This window comes from Chiloscyllium plagiosum, unplaced genomic scaffold (assembly GCF_037043375.1).
Source record: "Chiloscyllium plagiosum isolate Xiang-an unplaced genomic scaffold, Cpla_swu_hap1 HiC_scaffold_2, whole genome shotgun sequence".
NCBI classification, from domain to species: Eukaryota; Metazoa; Chordata; class Chondrichthyes; order Orectolobiformes; family Hemiscylliidae; genus Chiloscyllium; species Chiloscyllium plagiosum.
In genome coordinates, this window is record NW_028270140.1 from 86664390 (window position 1) to 86687978 (window position 23589).

Sequence of the window (23589 nt, forward strand, 5' to 3'; positions counted from 1 at the left end):
ATTGTTTATGTCATAGTTGGTCAAAACAATGATGTCCCTGTTTTGACTTAAGCACAAACTTTCAATAAATTCCCAGGCCATTGCAATCTCCTTTCAATTCTCTTGCTGTCCCCCTGCCTCAGACAGGAAACTCAGTGTGAGTGCTGGGCCAATCTGCTTCTGAACTTCTCTGCAAATGGCTGCATGGATAATTGAGTGCAGCAATCCAGCTCAAGGATGGCTCGGACTGTTCACGTTCAGCTCTACAGCCCCTCACGGTACTCCTATTGCTAGGTCAGCAGAGGAGGGCAACCACTGAGCAATCCCTCCAGCAACCCCAAATCTCACATCAATGCAGTGCAGGTATGTCCCTCAAGAAAACCTAGCCCCCAAGATCATTGCCACACAGTGACAACCATGCCACAGTGACATTCATAGATTAGTGGTGAAGTCAACAAGTCTGCATATGGCAAGCCTATCACTGATATTATACCACAATTCACCAGCCCCTCTCTATCATGTAACCATTCCAAGCTAGCAATTCAAGTTCTCCAAAGCAAATATAGATACTGACCTATGTCATTCATCTAACCTGATTGTAGCATATTGCAGTAATCCAGTAGCAATGAGAGTCAGGCTCCTTGGCTCCATAATTGTCAGACCAGCACCATGAACTACCAGTGCAGGCAGCAAACTTCAACTGGGACAACACATCCATCATAGGACAAGCCAAACAGAAACTCGCATGAGAATTCCTAGAAGCATGGCATTCCAACCGGAACTCTATCAACAAATACATTGACTTGGACCTCATTTACAAACCCCTGAGAAAAAAGAACTGGAAATGACATCATCACATGAAATGATGTCACCACTGGAAATTACTTCACCAGCACAAGGAAACCCAAACACCTAAGTAGAAAGTGGGCTACACCACCATATTTTATCAGGAGGCTAACTGAACATGTTACCTAATATGGTGAAGCAATGTCTGGAAATGAACCTTTCAGCTCAGCAAGCAAACTTACATCCAGAACCTCAACCTGAGCTACAAATCTTCTCAAAACTCACTAGGCAGCAAACAAAGGAAAAAAAGGGACTTTCTTCATTTGGTGGGCTGAGTGCAGCCCCCGACCCTCACTATGGCTCCCAATGCCTGAAATGGTGGTATACCTCTGGTTAGCATTGCCAAAAATGGATGATGTGCTGAAAGGGCATCCATGACCCACTGTGATCTGGAAAGGTGAGTGAGACCTTCAACTGTTCACTAGTTTCTCCTGATTTGGAGACTGGAGCATGCATTGCAACTGGCGAGCACAGGGTGAATCATACTCCTCAAACTGAGAAAGGTTTGTTTCAAGGACAACGTTGCAGTTGCGATGCACATATGCCTGGCTGCCAGCGAATACTTATACATTATGTCTGAAGCCATGTGGAACAGCTCCCCTCACTATGCTGTATTTCATCGCCTTATCTCCCCCTTCCATTAGTATCATAGAAATATAGAATCGAAAAATCAAACAGTACAGAAGAGGCTTTTTTGCATATCCAAGCCACTTGGTCATCAAAGCCTATGCCACCAATCAATAAGATCATAGCCGATCTGATTTTAACCTCAGTTCTACATTCCAGCATATTCCTGATAAACTAGCATCCCCTTGAAAATAATATCTTACTCTGACTCAAAAATACATAAAGATTCTGCATCCACTACCTTTTGGGGAAGTGAATTCCAAATAGTGGATTAACAGGTGTAAGCACCAGTACATGCAAGCATGCCACAGTGTGAGCATGACTGACAATCTGAAATTGGTCATCAGAGTAATTCTTTGCTCACTCAGGATTATCCATCAAATGATGCCCAATTGCAAGATTGCAGTGCTCTGATGAATATGAACAACATATTTAATGAGTAGTATATTGAGTTAATTATAGCCATTTTGGGGTTGAATTCATGGACCGCTTAGTTACTGGCATCCATCTTTTAGTTATAATACAACACAGCATTAAATTGTTAGCATTTCAGTTGGCAAAAGCTCATACAAATCACCCTACTCTCTTCATCTCTTAAAGATCTGACTCCACTTACCACTCTTCACCCATTTATGTACCATTTTATTCAATCATTGTGACTATTTCTACTTGCCCACCTCTGAAGGCTATGCTTTGATTTTCCACCAGAATTACAAACATAAGTCAGAGCCCTGGATTTATTCTCACCTCTTTAATTGAGAACACTGTGACCAAATGTTAAGTCCCTACCACTGTCAAAATCATTATCAAACAGCACAGATCAAGGTCAATTGTCTGATTTTTCTGTTATGTGGAACTTCCTGCAATACTTTTGCTGATAATGTGGCCATGGTGAAACTTTCAACAGCTGTGCTTTGAGCACCGTGTGTAATTGTATGAATGATATGAGCTCAGTCTGTAACACAAGATCCAGTAGTTTTAGTATTTTCTACTGCTTATGGTGCACTCTTCATGATCGTTGGAAACAGCAAAGAATCTGGCTGAAATTTTGGGATCCAGTGGTCAATGAAAAGCATTATCAATAGCTTTTCCCACAGTTATGGAAGCGTAAGGGGGAGTACAGTCAAGCAGTTTAAATTTAATATTATTTCTTGCCTCCTCCTTAAACGCAGACAGGTTTTGCATGACCAGAATACTCATAAATTCTTCAGGAACATTAGGTGGCGGCACTTCAGTTTTTGCAGTTTATATTCAAGGTTTCTGGCTTTTGTGCCTAGTAATATGGCCAAAGAGCATGAGATGTACTTGAACACATGAAATACTCAACTAAAATACCAATACTTGAGGTGAATTTATTCACTGAACAATCAAACGAACCTAAAACAATCCCTAACCTATATTTCACAGTCAGTAACAAAGTAAATATTCTTGACGTCCACAAAAGCTGCCCAAAGATTTCTAGCAATTTCTGTGGTGTGGTTTTAACCTTTCCCAATGCTCATCTGAATCTGATGCCAGATCAATAGGATGTCCAGGTGATCACTAACAGCGGGGTCAGCATGCGGAGTAAGTAGCCAATCTTTTAAAAATATTCTCACACACAGGAAATCAGCAAGAAAAACCCAATGTCTATCCTTCACCTATTTTGTTCCTTAAAAATTAAATTGAAACATTTTTCTTGGGACAGACATATTAGAAGTTGTAATATCCCGCTGAGAAATTCTAAGCATTTTTTAACCAAAATGGTAAAAAGGTTAATCATTATAAATTTAAAATTTTGTTTTTCAGTGCCAGAAAGAGGTTATTCGAAAGATGTTATAAGTTAGCACACCATTCCTAAGAATTCCATTACATCTCATTAACAAGCTGTTACTTTGTAGGGGGTTACAATGATACTAATAGCATGAAAGTGAAGTCTGTCAGTTCACTGATTTCTAATTGTTTGCAGCCGATGGAAATTTCACCAGAGCGTCCAGTTGAGAAGTACAGATACATTGGCAGTAGCTTCTCAATTTTTGCATTAATCTGCCGCCGGTTTCAGAGGAGCAATGACAGGTGACATTGGTAGTTTTGCCATCATTACTGTTGTACAATCTGGACACTAATTTACCTGCAGCTGGATGATGGTATTTAGCTACTACATTTATAGAATGTCGTGGAATTAGAAGTGTTAGAAAAAGCATCACAGTGTATGACTGACTACTGCCATCTGATATCCCCTTCTCCAAAACTTGACCCTGATCATCCTACACAGCGAAATGAAAGGAGGGGCAAAGTAAGAGACTTTGTTGAATTATTATTAAAGCCACAAGATTAAAAAAGAATTAAACAATTTCCAATACTCTCAAAGGTGCAGGGTTTGAAACCAGCAGCAGAAAACCTATTGGATTTTTTTAAAAGAAACAATAAAAATTAGCTGGCAAATACCTGCTGTGAGAGCAGCTTAAAGAAAGCAGCAGGCAGATGAAAGATATTTCCAATATCACATTTCAGCATCTTTTAAATGATAAAATGGTGACCAAATAGAGGAGTAAAGTGTTAAAGCAGTTTAATTCAGCCATTCTTAATGATTAAATTACAGGCATGCAAGACATAGATGGCATTCGAGGATGTTGGAAAGTGCTCTGAGATTGCAAACTGACAGCTCACTGGGATCAACTGCATGCTGCGATAATTGTGGATGTCATATACCTGATACAATTCATACTTGACAAATGGAACTCCCTGAAAGGAGTGTGAAGTTTCAAAATCACCCTTGGTTCCATGCAATCTTTGGACTGTTTTGAATTTTTAAAAACATGTTCATAAAAGGTATTTCAATGCTAGAGTGTGGATTAATTTCCCATTCTGTTAGCCAGTGACAGCATCATATTCTCAGGTTATGTATAGTAAACCCATGAGCATGCTCAGCTCAACCTTGTAAAAATGGCAATGTGATTTTCAGTTTCTCCATTAGTTATCTCTATTGCTGTTCTGAGCAAGGCTGTGAATTTATTGCTGCGGGTAAGTATTTGCAAGAATATAACTTGAACTGAAAGCAGAAAATGCTGGCAATACAAAACATGTCAGCAGAGCGAACAGAAAAGTTAACGTTTCAAGTCCAGATCCTCCTGTGAGATACAAAAAATAAATTGGCACTCGTAAAACTCATTGTCAGAGTTTCCTTACAGCCAGCAGCAAAGAAAAGACTTGACTTTCATCAATTTAACTTGGATTTGAACACATGTTCCAGATGTGAAAGGGCAATGGGCAGAATTTTCTGCTTTTTTGAATGCTGTGTACAAAGGCAGAAGTGTGGGGAAATATAGTAATTATATAAAAAAAATCAGAATTTGATCTCCAGAAAAAAGATTCTAATTTTTCCCTCAAGAATTAAACAGCATGGTGAGAATCTCATTAATGAGAGGTGATTACTTTATTATGCATGTTTTTACATCTCATTATTTGCCCAACTAGTATAATGTTGTGCTGTTTCCAAGTCTTCTTTCCTTGCAAGAAACTAGTCAGTGCCAATTCCAGACAAGAAAATCAGAGCAGGTGCCTCGTGGCATTAGCTTGCCACTACTTCTCTGAACTTCATCCAATTCTATCTTTACCAGTGTCCTTGTATGCTCCATGGATACTGCCTTCCTCCACACTTCATCCATGCAATTTGGCATCTGTAAACCTCCAACCTCACCACGTTACCACAGCTGCTTTCTGACCAACTCTTACACCACCAAAGCACTTCAGGACTTAATTTTAACTCAGGTGCATTTTTAAAAAAAATTCATGCTTCTGTCAGGTTGCTTTGCATGCAGGGCCACACACGCATCTGATGCATGTGTACAGGATGCATCTTATGATTCTTAACTTTATGTCTTAACATTCACTCACTTTGTGCTTATTTAAGGCTGTCAACCTCTGTACCTTACATTGCCTTTTAGAGCAGAGGAGAAGGAGGCAACCTGTCACAGTCTGGAGCATTAAACAGCCAAGAATATGGACCAATGCTGCATCAATGTCCAATCTGCAGTATGGGCCAGCAGTTTACACACCGAATCTGCTTCAACCAATGGCAATGTCAAAAAGTCAATGGACAGCAGTCCTGAGTGGGGTCAAGGGAGATTACAGTCAGTCAGGGTACCAGCCAAGAGGCATGTCCATTCCAGTCAGAGGTTTGGTAATGGACAGTCAGGTATTTTGTGCTATCAAAGTTGAAATACATGTTTATGTAGTCTGGAGATATAGCTATTCTCAGTCCTTCAGGTCAAAGATAACCAGATCACGGCTTATGGGTAGGTAAACCAGGGCGCTAGGAAAATATCATTCTGAGGGTGTGGGCCACTCTTGTCAGGACCTCCACGAAGTGGGCCAACATTAATCCTGGGGTCAGTCTGTGGAGTCCTGGGGAAAGTGGGAAGTTGACATCTACGGATGGACTGCATTGAACTGTGTCACTGAAGACATTGAAAGAGAACAATTCAAGATAGAAGGGTGGAATCTTAGAAAGAGTAGGAGGGAAGAAGATGCTCTGGAAGGAGAGTTTTTCACAAGTCACTCTCAATTTATACACTGTATAAGGAGAGCAAATCACCAATACAGCATGGCAATTTTCAAATCCATGGGCTTTTGGCGATAAGTTGGGGGCATTAACATTTATATTAAAGGGCTAAGCAGAAATGGGGGAGAGCCAAAGATCATTGGGGATTTAGGCACTATAACAGAAAAGGGAACATGATAGATGGGTTGTATCACTCTGCATCTTAGTGTCTGTCTTTTAAGATGTGTAATGTTAAAATGTTGGCACTAGCTCCTGTGTCAATTTTACCTTTTAGTGAGTGTTTTCCTGCCTTTTCAGGACATAAGGTGTTCATGATGATGTGAAAGCTTCTGATCATCTTATATCATTGACAGGATGTGTGAGGTTAACAAAATAGAAAGCTTGGTTATCTTCTGAAATCCTATTTTTTTTGATTGACTCGGAACCTCATGGATAAGTTTGTATTTGCTTACCTTTTGAACACCATCCTTGATGCTAATGATATGGTGTTGTACCATTTGTTGGTAACCTTTGTTTTGTTCTGACGTACACCTTGGTCTTTGGAAACAGATTTCTTGCATGTGTATCCATTGAGCCTTGGTTACACGTGCTTTCCAGAGATCAAGAAAAGCTGTTTAGTTTTTGAGTAGCTGTGACAAGTTGCACCCATTACAGATGTTGTTGTTCTACTGGACTTTGCTGAATAGTTATACTGTTAGGTGCACCAATGTAATTGTTGTTGGCCTGCCATTTTGGCTTTATACCTGTGCATAAGTGGTATGGCCCTTTTTATTGTCCAAACATCCTTCCTAAAGGCTTAAATTGGTTTGGAGGTAATGACTAATTCAATGATAGTTCTTGTTCGAAAAGTCACATTTGTGGCTTTTGCTATGGGATTTTCTTCTCAAAATGTTCAATAGATTCTTTGTCGATATTTGCATGATATGGGTTGGAGTCGGTTAAACCTGCAGTTAATTCTTACCTGGCCTTAAGTACTTTCTGGATTTTTTTGATGGATCTTTCTGATCAGTTGGAGAAAATTGAATATGTTAATTTTGTGAAGCCCTCTTGCCAATGCCAAGCAAGATTTTTAGAGCTCTTTTTCTGGGATCATATATTCAGATTTGTTCATTCAGATGGTGAGTGAAGCAGAAATCCTAACAGGGAAAGATCAAACTTTGTACAGGAGCTCTGTAAGTTCCCCTGCCCTCACCTTTCTTTAGTGTCTTTGGCCTGACGTAGATATCCGAGCCATTGACTTGGTTTACTCCCTGAAGATGCAGCTTGACCTTCTGCATGTTATCCACATTTATTGGTTCTATTTAGGAACAGTTAAGGCTATCCATTGGTCAGAAATGGGAAAAAGATTAAAATCACAAAACATTAGAAATACAAAACATGTCTGGCTGCATCAGTGAAAAGAGAAACAGAGATAAAAGGACAGACTTCCTGAGGAGTGGCAAGCTGCGCTTTTTTTCCCTCCATGAGAAAGCTCTACATTTCTGATAGGAAATTACAATTCTATCATTGTGCACAGGGACTCAAACTGTTATCAGACAGGTATAATATTCTGAAATATTAAAGTCCAGTGCTCACTTTGACAGCTGCATGTGCATTTGCATGTATCACCGCTTCTGCCCCCACCAACGCAACTTACCTGCATTTTGTTGACACGCCCCCACAGATCCCACTGTCACCATCCCCACCCCCCAGAACCCTGAGGGGAAACACCACCCCTACTCATGACTCCACCCCCATTCCCCCCACCACCACATCCACTCCAGATACAGGCTCTGCCCCCACTTCCAGCTCCACACCTACACCAGGTCCTAGCTCCCAGCACTGCCGAGTTTTCACCATCTCCTGAGACCTTCCCCTCACTGAGGACAAATAATCAGTCCTCAGCAGAGGACTCACCTTTATCCCATTCCGTCCATGCACGAATGAATTTAATACACGCCGTGACGTCGAACACTTCTTCCGCCGCCTCTGCCTCCAAGCTTACTTTTACAATCAGGACTCCTGCCAGCCTTCCGAGGACCCCTTCACCCACCTTCAACACACTGCATCCACCTGAACACCCCGCGCTGGCCTATGACCCGCCCTCGACCTCTTCATTTCCAACTGCTGCCGGGACATTAACCGCCTCAACCTGTCTACCCCCCTTCCCCACTCCAACCTCTCACACTCACAACGTGCTGCCCTCCACTCCCTCTGCTCCAATCCTGACCTCACCATCAAGCCAGCAGATAAAGAGGGTGCAGTGGTAGTCTGACTCACTGACCTCTACACCGCTGAAGCCAGATGCCAACTCGAAGACACCTCCACCTACCGCCCCCTCGACCATGACCCCACCCCCCATCACCAAACCGTCATCTCCCAGACCATACAGAACCTCATCACCTCAGGAGATCTCCCACCCACAGCTTCCAACCTCGTAGTTCGGGAACCCCACACCACCCAATTCTACCTCCTTCCCAAGGACCACAAGCCTGACCACCCTGGCCGACCCAGTGTCTTAGCCTGCTCCTGCCCCACTGAACACATCTCCACCTACCACAATGCTGTCCTATCCCCCCTAGACCAGGAACTCCCCACATACGTTCGAGACACCACCCATGCCCTCTATCTCCTCCAAGACTTCCGTTTCCCCGGCCCCCAACGCCTCATCTTCACCATGGACATCTAATCCCTCTACACCTCCATCTGCCATGACAGGCCTCCAAGCCCTCCGTTTCTTCCTTTCCCAACGTCCCCAACAGTACTCTTCCACCGACACTCTCATTTGTTTGGCTGAACTGGTCCTCACCCTTAACAGTTTCTCCTTCGAATCCTCCCACTTCCTCCAGACCAAAGGGGTAGCCATGGGCACCCGTATGGGCCCCAGCTATGCCTGTCTCTTTGTCCATCTTCCGTAATTACACCGGCACCACTCCCCACTTCTTCCTCTGCTACATTGATGACTGCATCGGCGCCACCTCGTGCTCCCGCGAGGGGGTTGAGCAGTTCATCAACTTCACCAACACATTCCAACCTGACCTTAAATTCAACTGGACCATCTCTGACACCTCCCTTCCCTTCCTGGACCTCTCCATCTCCATTAATGATGACCGATTTGACACCGACATGTTTTACAAACCCACCAACTCCCACAGCTACCTGGATTACAGCTCTTCCCACCCTACTTCCTGCAAAAATGCCATCCTGTATTCCCAATTCCTCCGCCTCTGCCGTATCTGCTCCCAGGAGGACCAGTTCCACCACAGAACACACCAGATGGCCTCCTTCTTTTAGAAATCGTAATTTCCCTTCTCACATGGTTAAAAGTGCCCTCCAACGCATCTCGTCCACATCCCGCACCTCCGTCCTCAAACCCCACCCTCCAACCGCAACAAGGACAGAGTCCCCCTGGTCCTCACTTTCCACCCTACCAACCTTCACATTAACCGCATCATCTGCCGACATTTCCGCCACCTCCAAACGGACCCTACCACCAGGGATATATTTCCCTCCCCACCCATTTCCACTTTCCGCAAAGACTGTTCCCTCCATGACTACATGGTCAGGTCCACGCCCCCCAACAAAACACCTCCTGTCCTGGCACCCTCCCCTGCCACTGCAGGAATTGCAAAACCTGCGCCCAACGTCCTCCCTCACCATCTTCCAAAGGAACCTTCCACATCCATCAAAGTTTTACCTGCACATCCACCAATGTCATTTATTGTATCTGTTGCTCCCGATGCGGTCTCCTCTACATTGGGGAGACTGGACGCCTCCTAGCAAAGCACTTTAGAGAACATCTCTGGGACACCTGCACCAATCAACCCCACCATCCTGTGGCCCAATATTTCAACTCCCCCTCCCACTCTGCCGATTACATGCAGGTCCTGGGCCTCCTTCACCGCTGCTCCCTCACCACCCGACACCTGGAGGAAGAATGCCTCACCTTCCGCCTCAGAACACTTCAACCCCAGGGCATCGATGTGGACTTCACCAGTTTCCTCATTTCCCCTCCCCCCACCTTACCCCAGTTCCAAACTTGCAGCTCAGCACTGTCCCCATGACCTGTCCTACCTGGCAATCTCTCTTCCCACCTATCCACTCCACCCTCCCCTCTAACCTATCTCCTCCATCCCCACCCCATTCACCTATTGTACTCTTTGCTACCTTCCTCCACCCTCCTCTCTGACCTATCACCTCCATTCCCACCCACATTCACCTATTGTACTCTATGCTACCTTCCCCCACCCTCCTCTCTGACCTATCACCTTCATCCCCACCCCCATTCACCCATTGTACTCTTTGCTACCTTCTCCCCAGCCCCACCTGCCCCCCATCCCCCCATTTATCTCTCCATCTTGGAGGCTTCCTACCTCTCTTCCTGATGAAGAGCTTTTGCCCGATACGTCGATTTTCCTGCTCCTCAGATGCTGCCTGACCTGCTGTGCTTTTCTAGCACCACTCTGATCTGGTTTCCAGCATCTGCAGTCCTCACTTTTGCCTATATGCATGTCCTGACAAGAAGCTTGGTTGGGACTAGGTTTTAAGATAATGGGTAAATCATATTAAGAAGTGATTATGCAGAGTAAGTGTACCATAAGGGTAAAGAGCCAAAAGGGTAGGGTGCCAGGTGGGTAACGGGTTGGGTGCCATGTGAGTAAGCGGTCAAAATAAATGATGGAATGTTTATGGTTGGTTAATTGAATTGACTCTGGTGAAGCACAATCTTCCACTCTAGTTATTTTTAATCAACTTGTTTTGGCATGCTTCTGGAGCAGATGTGTCATGAACCCAGGCCTCTGGCCTACTGACAGAACCACTGCACCACAGGAGTCCTATTCCTCCCAGGGCCTGTTGAATTAGTAGTGATAGAGGATCAACTACTACTGAGTGTTAACAAGAAGACACACTCAACAACATAATGCTGTATATTGCACGATAGCAATAGGTAAACATCATGTGACATAATTGCAAGAATATTAGGAACCCGGGATGACATGATTATCTCCTTCGGGATCTTGTGCTAGAGCACCTCTTTTCCATTGTGTGATATCAGATTGTGCTGAGCTAAATGCAGCTCCAACATTAACGTTTTCAGAACCATTAACTTCTTTAACAGTTCTGTTTGCCATTCTCTGCATATCGTTATGTTTCATCTAGCCTTATGACTTTCATTTACAACAGTGTGATCTTACGCTACTACCTGGTTGCAATAGTGACTGGATCCACAAAATCAAAGCTGGTGGTAAGAGTCTGAAGTGCAGCTCAGTGATGATAATCTACAAGACTAGCCCAGCAATCCAAACCCTGAGACAGCGGAAATACCCAAAGTGAACTGAAGCAGTGGTAGGAGACAGTATGTGTTAAACTTTGAATGGGTTTCTAGACACTACTTGCAGGATGGGAACTCCCACATAAAACCTGAAGAAATTGTGGGAGATCAGAGGGTCCTGACCAGTTTGTATGTTGGGTCAATTGGTGCTGATGGTTCAGCACTTGCATGTCTTGACAAGAAGCTAAGTTAGGGCCAGGTTATAGGAAAAAGGATGAATCATATTATGCAGATGAATAATGTTTGCTGTGATGTTTGCTGTTGGGAGGGGCAGATGAAACTGGAACCAAGTCTGTGGGATCTAAGGTTATCTCACTGATTCACTTATGCATATAGTGTAAATTGTTAATACAAGTTGTATCATTGTGGGTATATGGAAATTCATTGTTCTAGTTGCATTCCAGCCCTCAGCAACAACTCTTTCTTCAGTATATGATTGGTATATTTGATGCTGCTTCCCTCTCTCATCAGCAATTAGAAAAGTTTATCAATTTAACTTACAATTTTCACCATGCTCTCACCTTCACATGGTCCATCTCTGACGCCTCTCTCTCCTCCTTGACATTTCTGTTACCATTTCTTGGGATAGGCTGGCCACCACTATCCACTACAAACTAACCAACTCCCACAGTTACCTGGACTATACATCCTTACACCCTGCTTCCTGTAAAGATTCTATTCTATTCTCTCAGTTCCTCCATCTCTGTTACATCTGTTTTGATGAGGCCAACTTTGACAAGGGAGCGTCCGAAATGTAGACCTTCTTCCTCAACCGAGGATTCTCCAACTCCTGGCATTTACAGAGCCCTCAACCATTCTGACCCATCTCCTGTACTCCTGTCTTTCCCCCTCTCTTCCCTCACACAACAGCGCTAGGGTCCTTCTTGTCCTCACCTTGTCCTCATCCACATCCAGAGGATCATTAGTCACCATTTCTGCCATCTTCCGTGGAATGCCACCACTAGGCACATATTCCCTTCCTTTCCCTTGTCAGCCTTCCACAAGGATTGTTCCCTCTGGAATATGCTGGTCCACTCCTCCTTCACTTCCAACAAACACTGACACTCTCACAGCCCCTTCCCCTGCAACCACAGAAGGTGTAACACCTGCCCATTCACTTCCTCCCTCCCCAGTATCCAAGGGCCCAAACACACCTTTCAGGTGAAGCAGTGCTTTACCTGAACTTCTCTCAATCCAGTCTACTGTATTTGCTGCTCACAATGTGATCTCCTCTACATTGAGGAAATGAAGCACAGACCGGGTGATCGCTTCGCAGAGCACCCACATTCTGCCCACTAAAAAGATCCTGAGCTTTCAGCTGCCTGCCACTTTAACACACCACCATGTTCCCTGGCCAACATCTCTGTTTCAGGCTTGCTGCAGTGCTCCAGTAAAGCTCAGTGCAAGCTGGAAGATAGCAGTTCATTTTCCACTTGGGAACTCTTGGGGATTCAATATTGAGTTCAATAATTTTAGGGCTTGAAGCACCTTCTCCATGTCCTTACCCCAATTCTCGCACACCATGCCTTGTTATCACATGGTCTGCTATTACAGACAACCCATTGTTAGCCACAAATAGTCTCTATTAGAAGCTATTCATTTTCCTAGACTGACTGTTATGCATTCCTTCATCTATCCTACTATCCTTCTGTGTCTTAGGGCTCTATCTCCACCTATCATTTACTTGTCACTGCCTCCACCTACCCCATCTTCTGGATAAAAACCAGCATTTTACTAGCTACCATCAATTCTGAAGAAGGGTCACAAGACGCAAAATGTTAACTCTGATTTTTCTCCACTGATGCTGCCAGACCTGCTGAATGTTTTGCTGGAAATTCCCATTTTTGTTAAGAAAAGTTGTTGTTTGCCACCGGTAATGAGAGATTCACCTCACTCTGTAACTCCTGTAGAACTTCACTCTATGGGTCGGTGTATTGTTATATGTGGTAGCAGCAGTGCTGATGCTATTCTTACCAGACTAAGTTAAAAATCACACAACACCAGGTTATAGCCCAACAGGTTTAATTGGAAGCACACTAGCTTTCGGAGCGACGCTCCTTCATCAGGTGATAGTGGAGGGCTTGATCGTAACACAGAATTTATATCAAAAATTTACACTGTGATGTAACTTAAATTATACATTGAAAAATTGATTGTCTGCAAAGCCTTTCATCTGTTAGAAAACAGTGATAGTTTCACTTCTTTCATGTGTAAATCACAAAACCTTTTTTTTAAAGTTGCCTTCTCGGGTTAGCTGTTAACAATGGTGATAGCTAGACAATATGTGGAAGGTATTAGCCCACTGTGTTTTCTGTCTATGCCATGATGTTTACATTGATTCTCATCTAAAAAGTGAGATAACAGAGTTTTACATAAATTCATGCAGTTTTTGAGCTCAGAGTTCTACATGAATGCATGCAGTTTTTGAGCAAAGTACAATGTAAACTGCAAGTACAAACTCACCCCACAAAATATATGTGTGCATGTGGGTCTTTGTCTGTATGTGTGTGTGTGTCTGTCTGGGGTGGGGGTTGTGAGTGTGAGAAAGTGTGTGTGTGTGTAGTGAGTGCAGAGTGTCTTAAGTCTGTGAGGGGGTGCATGTGTGAGTGTGGGAGTGTGTGTGTCTATAAGGGTGTGTGTGGGTGTCTGTGTGCACGTCTGTGTGTACCTGTGTCCGTGTGTATGTGAGAGTGTGTGTGTGTAGGAATATCTATGTGTGTGTGTAGTCCAATGGTGATCACCTGTAACGTGACATTAACCCAAGGTCCCGGTTGAGGCCCTCCCTATGGATACTGAACTTAGCTATCAGCCTCTGCTCGGCCACTTTTCTCTGCTGCCTGTCCCAAAGTCCACCTTGGAGGATGGTCACCCGTAGGTCCGAGGCTGAATGTCCTGGACCACTGAAGTGTTCCCCAACTAGGAGGGAACCCTCCTGTCTGTTGATTGTTGTGCAGTGCCCATTCATCCATTGTCGTAGCCTTTGCTCGGTTTCCCATGTACCATGCCTCCGGGCATCCTTGCCTGCAACGTATAAGATAGACAACGTTGGCTGGGTCACATGAGTACCTGCCATGTACAAGGTGGGAGATGTTCCCACACGTAATAGTGGTATCTATGTCCACAATCTGACACGTCTTGCAGCGTCCACCGTGACAGGGTTGTATGGAGTTGTCCTGAGAGCTGGGCAGTTTGCTACGAACAATGATCTGTTTGAGGTTTGGCGGTTGTTTAAAGGCAAGTAGTGGAGGTGTGGGGAAGGTCTTACCAGACTAGGTATTGATAAAGAAGTTGCACTCTCTGATATAATTAAGGAATCTGACTCCATTACCAGCCTAAGAAGCAACCCCAGTAGAGACCAGGCAAGGTTTAACTAATGTAAGCAAGAGTTAGGGAAACCACTGAAACCTTCATAAGTGTTTATACTATGTTGTGGATGATTGTCAAACGGAAATTTGAAAGACGAGCTTGGGATCACGTTGTAGTTGGAGTGCAGAATAAATACCGAATACCGAATAAATAAAGATTTTACAGTATACAGATGATCTTATGTTACAAAAGGACTACCATGTGCCATACAGAATGAACATTGCAAGCAAAACAATAATTTTACCTGACAGGACAGCGAGTGTGTTTGGTGTTTGATAGTTGGCTCTGACTCAGTTCTGTTTGTTAATCAGCAAGTTACTGATGGAGCTGGCATGACAGTAATTATAATGGGAAGATGGTGCTCTTCTGCCAATGCTTCTGTCCACATTGTGGCAGGTAATGCCCACGCTGATGACAGCACTGTCCAGCTAATTCTGTAGAACCCATGCACACTATAAGATGGACCGTTTTAAGTTTGTTTGCCAAAGAAAGGCAATGGAATCAAATAGTACTTATGATTACCAACTGAATTTGTCAGGCATGGCTTGTGCTGCATTCATTGGAGTAAGTTCTTTATATCAAACATGCGTATAGAGGGATTCCATGGCCTTCCTTCTTAGAGTCCTACTTGTCCCACTATATGAAGAGATGGAAATGTGTTGTTGGAAAAGCGCAGCAGGTCAGGCAGCATCTAGGGAACAGGAGAATCGACGTTTCGGGCATTAGCCCTTCTTGCCCGAAACGTCGATTCTCCTGTTCTCTAGATGCTGCCTGACCTGCTGCGCTTTTCCAGCAACACATTTCCATCTCTGATCTCCAGCATCTGCAGACCTCACTTTCTCCACTATATGAAGGACTGTGCCAAACCATCATTTGTCAGTGATGTGAACTGTTCTGATTCTTATATTCCCCACATGTTTTTTCATTGGAACCGTGATCAATGGATCTAGCCACAGCAGGAATTAGCATTGACAAAGACAGTGGAGGAGGAAGAGAGTGCTGTCCTTATTCATTCCCAGAAGCAACTTTTGTTTTTTCCTCTTTTGTTTTTTTGCTGTTGACTGAATGAAAATTAACATTTTCAGCCATTTGAAAACTTTCCAGTGTGTGATGGCCTCACTTTGAACAATGCAAAGATCTTGGATTTCATTAGGTTTGGCAAAGAGTAGCACTCGCTTAAGCAGGCTTCTAAAATGGGGTGACACCAAGGAATGTTTGTCCTTAAAATGAAATATATTTACGAATGTTCAGCTGTATTTGCAATGAAATGTCAGCCAGGCCACAGGCACACCCTGAGAAGCATTTATTTTTGGTAACTCTCTCACTATGTGCATTGTGAAGGCTTACTCCTGGTTGCCAGCTCTTGACCTGGTGCCTGGCTGGGCTTTAAAGGTGGTCTCAGCACTTGGGATCCAGGGAGCCCCCAGCAGTGGTGAGGACTTCCATCATTGGCTAAATGGAAGATATGACTAGCAGGCGACCATAGAATTGAGGGGTGTAGTTAATGACATGTGCAGAATAGCTTGAGAAAACACACTATGTCTCATGGAGATAAACTCTCCATAAAACTCACTGAAAGTTTCACTTACCTGATTTCTAGGAAAATTCAGTCCTTGTGTTTATTTGATGAGTAATGAAAGTGAATGAAACATCAACAGTTTTAGCAAATAGCAAAGTAATAACAAAATCTGAGATATCAAGAATTATAGAATTACAGGACTTGAGTATTACTGATTAAGAACCTGACTTTGACAAAGCTTTTTATCTTGGACTCATCAGGACAATTGGTATTATTGTGAATTACCCTGATGAGTACATTATGAAAAGCTTCAGCAAAATCTGTCTCTTTTCATGAATATTCAAGCTATGCAATGAGTAAAGGATCTTCAATTATGAAAGGAAGATGTCTCAAAACTTTAAAACAAACAGATGGAGTTTAATTGGATAAATGTGAGGTATTGCATTTCGGTAAAACAAACAAAGGCAAGTCTTATCTAATTAAAATTAGGGCTTTGTGTAATGTTGAAGAAAGAGAGAGCTTGGGGTTCAGCGATATAATTGTTTGAAGTTTGCATCACATATAGATAGGATGGTTAAGAAAGCATTTAGCACACTTGCCTTCATTACTCAGACCTTCCAGTATAGAAATGGAGACATTATATTGAGGTTGTACATGACATTGTTGAGGCCTCTTCTGGAATACTGTGTTCAGTTCTGGTCACCCTAATATTGTATGTATATTATTAAGTTACAGAGGGTTCAGAAAAGATCCACCAGGATGTTGCCAGGAATTGTGGGTTTCAGTTATATCAAGAAACTGGATTGGCTGGGACTTCCTTTCACTGGAGCATAGGAGGTTGACGGGTGACCCTATAGAAGATTATAAAATAATGAGGGGTATAGATAAGGTGAATGGCAATTGTTTTTCTCCTATGGAGGGGATTTCCAAATTGGGGGCATGGTTTTAAGGTGAGAGGAGAAAGATTTGAAAAAGACACAAGAGGTATTTTTTAACAAAGAGTGATTGGTGTGCGGAATGAACTTCAAGATGAAGATGTAGATTTGGGTACAGTTACAATGTTTAAAAGACATTTGAATAAGTGCACAAATAAGAATTATTTGAAGAGATATGGGTCACGTGCAGGCCGATGGGACTTGGTTCAGTTTGAAGTTTTGCTTGGTGTATACTGGTTGAACCATAAGGGCCTTTTTCTGTGCTGTTGACTATATAACTCAAAACCATTGGAGCTTTAGTCAAGGTGGATTGTGCAAAAGAGAACATTAAAATGATTAAAATTTCAATACTCAGCTGCCAGCCATCACGATGAGTTACAACAACTTCAGGATATTAATGAAAATCTATCCAAAATAAACAAGAACTCTACATCTAAAGTGGATGACATTAATATTTGACAGCTGGTCTGCATAGATGTCAAGCTGCAAGGTAAACTCATCAGCAACCCTTGTAGGCACTAGAAAATCTTCTCAGCTTCATGGACAGCCATCATTGGAAGGTGACGACGCACTTCACCAATGTTTAAGCCCTCTAAGGAAATCAAAAAAGAGCAGATACATCCTGAATGTCCTCAAAAGGAGCTGCAAATGCTGCTGGAGATTAGTCTGTCAAACACAAAGACTTATCAAAGGTGAGAAGAGGGGAGGGGGAAATGAAATAACAGTGAGAGATGTTCATGGTTTAAAAAAAAGTCTCATAAAAGAACTTGGTGGGAGATACAGAGTAAAATTAAATTGCTTCTTTATTCTGGATATAGCAACTGAATGTGTTCAAAAGGAACCAAGTTGTAGTGATATCAGATGATATGGATCAGGAACCTATTATTAGGCTCTAAGTAGGAGGTCCTCTTTTACCATCCTCTGTACATAGTTTTGCTCAATAAAGTCTGCTGCTGTTTGCTCACCAGACTGTAGGTCTGACCTTATCATATTTCTTATTTTCAAGATATGACTCTATTCAATATGGACATTTTTCAAATTACTTTAAGAAGGGAAGAATGTAGATTAAAAAGATAACTCCATTGATATTTTGTGATTTCTGCTCTGGCAAAGGATTAACTTGTGAAAATTTATTTAACTGTAAATTACCATGCGTGTAATCCTTACCATGTATCCTTGAATAAGCATTCACAATGTAAAACCACTTGTGAATTTACATCTATTTACCAAAAGTCAAAACCCAGAGCTTTCTTCAAAAGCAGTGTCTGCGAGTTTACGATTTAAGGGTATATGCACAGAATCGAGTATCATGTGGGTCTAAACCCCCACTATTCATCTTATGTTGTGTAGCAGTGGCTTCTAAGTTCAAATCATTTGTGTAAACAATCAAAACATTGATCATGTGACATTACATTGTTGCTGCAAGAAGCAGCCTGAAACCAACAGGCAAGTGGGAAGGATAGAGAAGAATAGAGAATAGAATCACTGCCTAAACAATTTGTCAAACATAGCAGTACAATAGAGACACTAATCTCTCTTCATGTGAATACTTGTCTCTTGAGAAACTCACTATGACTTTGTCTAGAAGCTCAAAGACCACAATGCAGGTCCTAAGCATCCTGCAAGTGGAGCAGAGGAGTGACATGAGTGTGCCCAAAGACTTCCAACTTCCAATCATCTAAGGACCACGAGAGAGAATCTCCATCCAGGCCTGCAATGCATGCATCTTAAGAATTAATTTAAACATTTGATATGCATCTTGTATTTCTGTTAATACCCTAAATATTTGCTTTGTCTCTAGAATCTGTCTCTACTTATTTGTGTGTCTGTGCATGAGGGAGAGTCTTTTGATGCACTTGCACTTTGTGTTATGTGTGAATAATCATTGATTGTTTTTTCTGATTGAAATGTACCCGAAAGCCTGCGTTGTGTCTGTTATCAAAAAAATCACAACACTGATAAGTTTAAAACAGACTCTCTAAAACACGTCAAATTGCAGACCACATACAGATAAGGAGAAAAAGAAAATATTATTCCAAAAAATCTATCCCCGTCTATGACAGCTCTTAAATGTTTTGATTGATCCTGCTTCCATCACACTCAGGCAGTGCCCTCCAGAACGTATCTATTCACAATATGAAAAGGTTTTTCCTTATGCCACCATTACTCCAACTAAGAAAAGTCTGTTCTCTATTGTTTTCAATCCTTCCACCAAAGTGAAGTTTCTCCCTGTTGATTCTGTTCAGACCTCTTATAACTCTGCATACCTCTATCATATTTCCTCTCAACAGTTTCCTTTCCAAGGAGAACGGTATCAACTTGCCCAATCTATCTACATAACAGAAGTTTCTCATTCTTGGAACAATTTCCATGAAGAAGGAGGAACTCCAGTCTAAACCTTCCTCCGTTCTGAAAATACAGAAACAGAGAAAATAGGAGCAGGTCTGCTCCACCATTCAATATGACTAAGGCTGATCATTCAATTCCCATGTTCTCCCCATAAACCTTGATCCTTTTAGCTCTATGAACTATATCTAACTCCTTCTTGAAAACAGTACATTTTTTGGCCTCAACGGTTTTCTGTGCCAAAGACTCCCACAGGCTCCCTGGATGAAGAAATTTCTCCTTATTACAGTCCTAAATGTCCTACCCCATATCCTTAGACAGTAAGATCTGGTTCTGTACTCTATGGTTATTGGGAACATCCTTCTTTCATCTAACTTGTCCTGTCCAGTTAGAATCTTAGAGGTTTCTATGAGATCCCTTCTCATTATCTTAAACATTGGTGAATACAGTTTTAACACAGGCAGTGCCTCTTCAAACATCAGTTCTACTATCCCAAGAATCAACCTGACGGCTGCCTCTGTGGACTTTGTTGAGGACTACTCCACAGAGACTTGGAGATATGGCTGCCTGCTTAGAGTACATGCACTGCATTTACTATGTCAGTTGCTGGCACACAGTGCAGGTCTGAGATTGATGTAGCACTTTGCTGTGCAGCAAGATGTATGATGACAGCTGACCAGCTTCCCTGGCTTTGTGACTCTATTAATAGGTAAGGTTGGGTTGTTGTGAGCCTTCAGGTAGGTGCTAAGTGATGGAGCACTAAGACAGCAAACAAGTGGCCCTCAGATACAGCCTGGTTTAATCCATGACCTGAGTATCTGTCTCTACGCACAGCTGTCCTTGTAGTAGCCTTTCAATGCTATTTTCTGCTGCACTTCCTGAGCATCTTGCAAGTGGATCAGAGGAGTGTCATGTCAGGTTGGCAAATCTCGGATGTCAACATCTGTGGATGAGGGATACTTGCAGCTGGTGCAAATGGATCATGCCCTAAGATGTTGTTTGCTGCTGAGCAATGTGGAGGCTCTTCATAGCCAGCAGTAAGCTGACTTTGCCAGGGACCCACTTGGATTTCCATGTTCAGAGTTAATGACAACTAGCTTGCTCACAGTGTGTAATGGGAAAGGAAGGTGCATATTAATGAGGTGAGACTTTCAATTTAGAGGGTTATTAACAAGCAGTAATCTCCCTTAATAAGCAACTTATTGCTACCTCGCAAGAATCTTGCCTTGATGCCGAGAGATTCGTTAAAAAATGCAGTGACTCGTTTCTGATGTTGAGATAGACCTCAGTGGACCTCTCGTTAAATTTTATCATATTCCTTACCAAGCCCAAATCACTCAGGCACCTTTAAGATTCTGACCAAGATATACAATGCATGCAGAGACTGACAAGAGTAATTCATAACTTGTGCATGAAAACAATTATGCTCAAACGGGGTAACTTGGATACCTTACAATGCCAATGATAATGCATGTAAATATTTTTTGTTTGTTTAAAAGTTCTGATGTTTGAAATACAACAGTAGAATAGTATGCCTCCTGTCTTGTTGTGGCCGTGAGATCTCTGTATGATGTCAACAAAATGGGCGCAGATATCTGGTTCCAATGGTGCCACTAAAAACAATGGCCACTACTGTGACTGCAACAGTTCTGAAGAGGACTAGTTATGATGGAGCCTGGACTTTAAAGTCCATTCGGGCAGGCTAGCAGGGGAAATGGGTGCTGGAGAGGGTGAGAAGGAAGGGGAAAGGCAAAAATGGGAAGACTATGTGTAAGGCCTTTGTGCACAGGAGCATCATAAATGAGGCATCCCTGTCTGACTAGCTGGCAGCTTGATCAGTGCAATCTGCAGGGCTGGAGACATTATGTGGACCTGCCCCATGTAGATTCCCAATGATGGTGGAGCATTCATGATGTGGCTCCCACTTTCACACCCCTCTCATCTGCCAACCTAGCACAGAGGGCCATGAAATCCAGCCCCTAATTTCCAAAAGTGGCATAATGTATGCAGGAACAGATGAGAAGTAGAAAAATATTGAAAAGTGACAGGGAAATAGAATGTTGTATGAATGTACAGCGCAGATTGCAAGGAAAGTTTTGTGGCCTCAAAGAAATATAATCTGCAAGCAAGGATGGGTGGACAGAGTCTTGGAGTGTGCTGCACCATTAGTAGCAGTTGTGGATTCCCTGGTAAACTGCTAAAGGAAAATGCTGAACCACAATTTGGGAATAGATATTCTAAACCACCCTCCCCTCCCCCCACCTCCTTTCATCTAGGAAACATTGGGAGGCAATGAAAATAAAAAAACAAAATTAACTGAAATATTTGAAAACATGCATTGAAAATGTTTCCACTGCTCTGCCATAATCTGATCCTTGTGAAGTACTGGCACCTCAAGTGCATATCCCACTTCTACTAAATTGTTAAACAATCATGTAAACAGTTTAAGAAGTTAATGTCATGAGGTGAATGCACTCTGGGAATATTTAGATTGCCAAAGAATAAACGTGAAGATGTACTGGAAATTTTAAGACCCATTTCCTTGTTTATATTTCTTGAATTAGTGCAGTTGACACTTTAAGGAAGTCTAAATTACAACACTGTGTGCTCAGGAAGCATTGTTTCCTTTCTAGTTTTGTTTTTCTTGTTAAACATCTTGTTTCAGCAGAAATTTTAATCAGCGAAATTGTAGAGATTCAGATTGTAAATGATTTTATGGAAAGCAAGAGTGTTTTTACAGTGCTTCCTTCGGAGGATTCTGCCTGCTTTGCTCCATACTTTAGAACATCATATTTTAGACAATTTGTGTTGTAACTGTTGGTTAAAATCCTGGAACTCTCTCCTTTAGGGCATTGTGGATTTAACTACAGCAAATGGACTGCAGCAGTTCAAGAAGGTCACCGTCTTCTCAAAGGCAATTAGGGATGAGCAATAAATGCTGTCTAATCAGTGACACTCACATTCTATTAATTAATATATTTTTAATATTGCTATGACAAATGCTATTTAGTCCCATTAAACTGTTGCTATTGGTAAAACTTATGCATGTGATACTTCACTCAATGTTAATTTGGCTGCCCATTAAAGCCTAAACTGTTAAAGACTATTCTATAAATTAAAGTTCATACAAATTAATAATAGAGGCAACTACAATTTCCCATTAAAACAAGGCAGAGCTTGTACAAAAATGCTGATCAGGTGCAGGAATTCTGGGTGACTTTATTTTTCCTTTGTTTTTCTCCTGTCTCATACAGAATTTTAAGATCCTTACTTTCTACAGAATGTTCTTAATGACTGTCATATACAACTAGTTCAGTGATTTTGAGGCTGACATTACAAGATAATCTGCATTAAATTTGCTGATGGCAGAGATCGAGCAAGGTTAAGCTGTCATTACACCTGCCAATTGATAACAGAACTGGATGGCCACAAATCAACAGAGGGGTTTCTTCAGTTCTTTTGAATTTAATGGCAGGACTTGCTTATGCTTTTGATACCTACAAACTACAAAATTTGAAAACAATTAAAAAACAGACATAAGAATTGTGACTGCACAATTAACATGTATTCATTACTTCCAATACAAAGAGTAGACATAATTTGCTAATCTAATTGATTGTCATTACAACCAATGGCACAGATGTTGCAAAGTGACTGCACGCTGGAGCAGGGGTGAAAAGCCGTGTGAGACAAGTCTGAATTCAAGCATATATTTCTATAAGGGAGGGTGACATTTTGTTGGAGCAGATGGGGGAAGTCACTCTAAAATGATTTTTTTTTCTCCACAGGAAAGACATAAATGTGACAGTTTGGTAGAAAGCAGACTGCAAACTTTTCGAACTTTGTACTGGAGGCCTTGTTGAAGAAAGTTGACAGGAAGGTCAATGCCATTTGACTGTAGAGGGCCATTCAAACAAAATTTGCAAAGGCTTTGGGATCAGATAACTGATGTGGCAGTCAATGTCATGGGTTAAGGCCCAAGTGCCTAGTGCCACAAGATATGCAATGACCTCTCACAGGTAGTCAAGGTCAGTAAATGTCATATACTACTAAGTGCATCACTAGCCTCACATATTGCATGCTAATAATCACAATGTATGACTTCACCATACTCTCA

At 42.2% G+C, this 23589-nt stretch overlaps 1 long non-coding RNA gene across 1 annotated transcript in view; it reads left to right on the forward strand.

Moving 5' to 3' along the window:
- The window catches only part of LOC122565530 (uncharacterized), a 45094-nt gene extending 21769 nt beyond the window's left edge, over positions 1 to 23325 (forward strand). The window contains exon 3 of the long non-coding RNA XR_015759135.1: positions 23261 to 23325. This is a non-coding gene — a long non-coding RNA (uncharacterized LOC122565530). The remainder of the gene's footprint in view (positions 1 to 23260) is intronic.
- The last annotated feature ends 264 nt before the right edge of the window (positions 23326 to 23589 follow it).